Below are 5,923 nucleotides of genomic sequence, written 5' to 3'. Positions count from 1 at the left end.
CATAAAAAGAAACATTCATTTTCTGAATAAAATACATTTCATAGGACTATATTATTCTTAAACATTTTAATAAATTATTAATGTTAAAAATAAGTTGTTAATCTGTTTTATTGAAATTTTAATAAACAAAACAAACAAATGGTTTCAAGCTTGTTATAGTAAAAGCATTTGTTCAACCAAAAAAAACCCTGTTTTCATTAATTTAACAGTCATTTAAACTAATGATAATAATAATAATAACCATAATTTAATAATACTGTTTATTTATGTAACCGGCAGATATAAGGCCATACTAAGGTTGTCTTTCTGTGCTCACCGTACCCTCTTCCCCTCGGCCACGCCCCTAGTTAGCGTGTAAGCGGCTAGCTATTCGCTAGTGTCAAAACACTGTTGCATAAAACTGGCACATCAGGGGGAAAACGGAGTGAATCTCCGTCGTGTACGTCTTTTCTAAACTGTTCGCTGTGCTGTTGCCTGTGAGAGGTATGTGTCATCACACCATTTCAATTGAAAACATGTTGTTTGCACTAGTGGTGTGTAAAATGTAACTGTTTGATAACAGGTAGGTGACGGCGTACCAGACGCTTCCGGGTAGCATATTGTTGAGCTACCGAAGGTCTGTGCTGGAAGACGATATATGTACGCGCACTCTGTTTTGCCTTTTGGAACGCCAGTCAAGGTAACATTGGCTGTATGGCTCACAGTAAGAACGTTCCTTAGGTAGTCTGTTTGTATATGTATGTGTGTGGTAAATCGATTATTTTAATCTGAAATGGGCTATTTTGTATGTAAACAATGCTTGTGTAATTTCTCATGTAGGTTTGCACACGGGGAGATAACTGGAATCCGATTTCCATCTAGGTGGAATGTTGTACCCATAGAGGTAAAAGGAAATGTGTTTTTTTTGTATCTGTGAGTGAGTGATCCTGGTTTGAGTCACATTTATTATATGTAATAGATTTTAATTGTGGTTGTTTCTCTCTTCAGAAAAATTGTCACTGCTGCTTTGCCTCTTGTACATTTGATTTAAGTGATATCCCTGCCTCATTTTTTTTGTTCTCTTTATTTGTGTTATTTCGTTTGCCTGTCTGATCTGGGCTAAACACAGGCGTGGCTGGTTTTCATTTGTTTTCCCCTTTTTTTTGTGTGTTGTTGTTGCATGTCAGCAGTAAGTGTGGTATTGGCTGCCCCAGTAGCTTGTGGTGGTAATGAATGCTAACCTTTTAGATTTCTGACCTAATCAGTCAGGCTTTAATAGTAACATCATTTTTTTCTTCTCTTTTGAGAACTAGAGGGTTGAAGCTGTGTCGGATCGGAGTCCTCCTCTTCGCGCACCGCACACCGTATTTGTAGTGGTAACGTTCACCTCACCATTTGCAGTGATTTATATTTTGTAGTGAGTGTGTGTGTGTATGCGTGTGCCTCTGTGTGAATAGGCAATTGAATCAGCAGCACGGGTGGTGTGTCGGTCTCACTCCGCTTCCAGGACAGGTAACCCCTTCTAAACAGCTGATCCATTAAAGCCATTATTTTTCTTGTGCATCTTCAAAGTCCTGGTGGCAGCCACTACCTCCCTCTGACCGGCCTATGGGGCCTACTCAGTGTCATCATTCTGAGAAATAAACCCCAGACTGTTTTTTACTGCATTATTTAATAAACATTGTTATACTTTTATACGGCAATACTATGTCTCTGTCATTACTTTAATATCTGTGTGTGGGAGCCCTCTTGTCTCAAGTAAGGTGTTGGAGGTCTACCTAAATTACATCTTGGTGTGAAAGTCCCCAAGTGGCGTAGTCGAGCACCCTAGAGTCAAAACCTTAATCTTATGACTCCTGTGGTCACATTTATTTAAAGGTGCTATATGTAACTTTTCTTCTAAAATTAATCCTTTTTTTATTGCCTGTGTGTGAAGGGGTTGTAATCACACATTACAATGATCCACTTGTCGGGTTTTGCTATTACCTCTGAAGGCTAGTATTCCTATTTCTATGTGAAGTCTCCGGGTCGGATTTTCTGCGAAAGCCATCGGATGTGACGTGCATGCGCGCTCCCGAGCCTCTCTCCTTTTTATGTACAGTCTATGCGACGGCACTGCAGCTGACGACATGGAGTCTGATAACACTAAACACGACCTGCCTCCAGCACAACACAATCTCCAACACAAATTCCGCAAAAATATAAAAAACAAAACAAAACAAAAATGTATCTGCTGAAGCTCGTCAGGCCAAACGTGAATCGGATCGACTTAGGACGAAAACACGGATCAACATCGGCTGAGCGTTTGAATTATGGAGAGACCTCTGCTATTTTTATTGTGATAAATTACAAGTTTTCAGATATGCTGAAATAATGTTAAACTATAATGAAATAGCAAGGTAAACTACAACATACATGAGACATGAAATGAATACAAAAGACTGTTCCAGGATAGCAAGTGCTTTAGGATGTAACTTTTATTTTATGTACTAGATCTACTGTCTAACGTCACTCATCCCACTACTATCATATTGTTTATAATACACATTTCCGACACGTTCAGTGCAGTAATTTTACTTCCTACGATCTTACTGTTACACTGACATTGTTCAGTCTAGTTCACTAACCATTTTCGTTATCATATTATACATTCACCTATGTTGACATTGCTGATTGTGAAAGATACACGAATGGTTAGTGAAATGCCTTATGCTAGATAACACCACAAATGTAACGTTATCATGGTACGAGCATGGAGCATTAGTTCAACGTCAAGCTGATAAAAGTAGCCTGTTATTGTAGCGTTGCAGTGGGAGTTTACATGAGCTTCCAGCATGTTGTGTGATGCTTTCTCCGGTGTGTTGAAAGTCTCAGTGTGGCCGGTACCATAAGTGCTCGCTCTTGAGTTCGAGCACGAGCACGAGCGCTCTTGTAAAAATTGGTTGCAATCTGAAACATCACCGATAGATGCCGCTAAAAAATACATATAGCACCTTTAATAATTGATTAAAACTGTAAACCGTGATATTTTCTGAGACGTTATCATACTGTGAAAATCTCATACCATTAATACAACCCTACACGGGGGATTCCCCCACCCGCTGTTAAAAAAGTAACTCAGTAACTTTTACTCTGAGTAAATTTTAAATGAGCTACTTTTTACTTTTACTTGAGTAGATTTTTAGACCGGTACTTTTACTTGTACTTAAGTAAAATTTCATTGAAGTAGTAGTACTTTTACTTGAGTAGAATATTTTATTACTCTTTCCACCTCTGATTGTGTGTGTCTTTTAGCCGTACAAACAACAATTCACCTCAGATCTTCAAAATAAATAAAAGTGAACAAGAACGTTCAAACTGTCAACTCATTTTTAACAGACAAGTGTATTCTATGATGATTGTTTCAGTAACTTAGTTGCCTATGTATTTTTAATAATGTTGGAATGGTGTAATATTCATGAATTTGATGTACTTATCCATTTCGTTGCAAGTGCCGTGAGAGGGAGCCCGCCCACGCGCTCATCTGATTCGCTGTTATTTGTATCGCGTCTCATAGTCGTGTCGCGTCTGTTGTGGACAGACAAATTATTTGTTGCTGAAATCTTATCGCATCGCGTCTGGTTAGAACACGGTGTTACAGTGCTTTGGTCCACTTTACCTCACCTACACACACAAGTCTGGTGGGAGAGAACAAGTTCTTATTCCCTTTAATCATCGGATGAAGTGATTCTTTACTCTTTAAAACAAATTATGCTGTGTCATTAATAAATTAGTCATGACAAAAAAAATATGATATCCGATCTATTTTTCCTTGAGTCCACTATGTCAGCAATTATAATGTTACCTGTCTTGTTTGTTAGCTTGTTTAATACAGTAGCTTGTTGGATAGTAAGCCACCCACTACAACTAACACAGCGATAAGCGTATGTGTGAACTGATATTAGGCTGAAATAAACAAAACCTAAAATACTATGTGGAGGACACAAGATAATTTAATAAATAAAATATGACCGCGTGATGAATCTATGAACCTAGCTCATATTTAAACAACTATCCCTTTGAGTAAGCTACAAATACAATTTTGGCTGTATTAGTAGTGTCCCCTTCAAAAATTACTCGAGAATTTTTCATTTATTGTCCCCCCCCCCCCACTGTAAGATGAAATTTACGCCCGTGCTGGATGGCCCTATCGTTAGGAAAAATAAGGTCAGTCACTTAGCCCTCAATGCAGTACTGGACTCTCCTGCTTGTTCTTGAAGACTGTCCTCATGATCGATTAGCACGAGGAGCAACAATAATAATAATTAAAAAAACAATAATTCTCAAACAATACTGTTCATCACACACCTTTCAATATCTTTATGCCCTTGGCTTTGCAACTCTTAGAAAAGTGTCTGTCCTCCATGGTGACATTTGATAAACACTTAGGGAGATAAAATGGCTCCCTATTCCTGTGGTTTCTGTATGTCTTTGCTTCATGTGTTTTCTCCTGAATGAGGCACCCAGATTGCCCCGCTCCATTATCGCACAGCTCCAATTATGCCGAGTTCCAGTGTCCTCAATTACCCATAAGCCCACTCTCCAGTACAGGGAGAGTGAAGGGAGAGCAGGAGGGCTGGAATCTCATGCATTTACACAAGACTGAGAGAGATGAACTGCAGGAGATGGCCCTGGCCCCTGTATTGAGCGATGTCTGCTGGGAGCCGCTCTTTTAGCACTGAACATTTCAGACCATTAGCGCTGCTGGGAGAGGAGGAAATTAGAGAGGAGGCTTCACATATTCCCCTCCCATCTCTCTCTCTCTCTCCCCCTCTTTCTTTCTCTCATTGTCGCAAGCTTCAGAGGAAGAGAGTTGAGTATCTGAAAAGCTTCAGTGCAATGTCTTTGAAGGAGCCAATTGATTTTATCAGGACAAAGTCAAGGAAATCATTTGGATGTGTTGATATTTAGGCTGAAGTACATGGACTGTTACTATTATTCTGTGTGTCTGTCTGTCTGTGTGTCCAAATGTATTACCTCTTGAGCTCTTCATTTACACTCTGACAGAGCTGATTCAATACGTTAAGTCATATAAAAATGACTTCCCACTGCTCCGGGTGTGTGTGTCCATGTTTTGCAGTGTGTGTGTGTGTGTGTGTTTTCGACTCACTGCTAGTAATCCTTGTACACTTACTTGGATGGATTAAATGCAGAGGACAAATTCCGAGTATGGGTTACCATACACTCTCAGAAAAAAGGGAACAAAATCTGTCACTAGGTACCTTTCCAAAAGATACACGTTTGTACCTAAAGGGTGCAAATTACCTTAAAGTTACATATTAGTACCTAACAGTCTCGGGTACATATTGGTCTTGGTTACGTATGTAAGCCTCGTTCCCTGAAGGAGGGAACAGAGACGTTACGTGAGTGACTGACGAAATGGGGGTTTCGCTAGAGAGCCCTATCACCTTCGAGTTATTAGAAAACGAGCCAATGGTATGAAAATACCATGGGTCTGCGGAATTTGCAATTCGCAAACTCTGCCCCACCGCGTGGGTATATAAGGAGCCGCGAGTGCAATCTCACATTATGTTACCTGCTGAGGAGCCGTTTCAGTGGTACAGCGGTAGGGGAAGGCAGACGTTACATCTCCGTTCCCTCCTTCAGGGAACGAGGGTTACATACATAACCGAGATGTTCCCTTTCAGTCAGTCACTACGCGTTACGTCAGTGACTGACAAAATGGGGGTCCCAATCTAATCTCACCACTGCGGCTGTCTTCCAGTGTCCTGTGCAAGACACAGCTCCCTGTGCGTGAGGCTAGCACAAGCGAAGGGCCATGCTAACGCAAGAATACCAAGGTACACTGGGTAGCATATCCCAGGTGGAATATGCAACACAGCGCCTACCAGCAGGGGGAACTTAGAATACACAAATGACCCGAGTACGGGATGCATATGGAGAG

The 5,923-nt window shown here is 40.5% G+C and overlaps 1 long non-coding RNA gene across 2 annotated transcripts; it reads left to right on the top strand.

Annotated features, from left to right (window-relative positions):
* The first annotated feature begins 322 nt into the window (after nt 1–322).
* Nucleotides 323–1,682, top strand: LOC130085432 (uncharacterized). Of its 2 annotated transcripts, none has more exons than XR_008807146.1 (4): nt 323–487; nt 567–679; nt 820–883; nt 1,293–1,682. It is a non-coding gene; the product is annotated as an uncharacterized LOC130085432 (long non-coding RNA). The 2 variants fall into 2 exon arrangements; XR_008807145.1 differs by having other exon boundaries at nt 1,287–1,682.
* The last annotated feature ends 4,241 nt before the right edge of the window (nt 1,683–5,923 follow it).

The sequence above is a fragment of the Rhinichthys klamathensis genome, unplaced genomic scaffold, assembly GCF_029890125.1.
Source record: "Rhinichthys klamathensis goyatoka isolate OS25496 unplaced genomic scaffold, OSU_Roscu_1.1 h1tg000079l_1, whole genome shotgun sequence".
Classification (NCBI taxonomy): Eukaryota; Metazoa; Chordata; class Actinopteri; order Cypriniformes; family Leuciscidae; genus Rhinichthys; species Rhinichthys klamathensis.
Note: the sequence above shows the minus strand (reverse complement) of the source record. Positions and strands in the feature narration are given on the sequence as shown.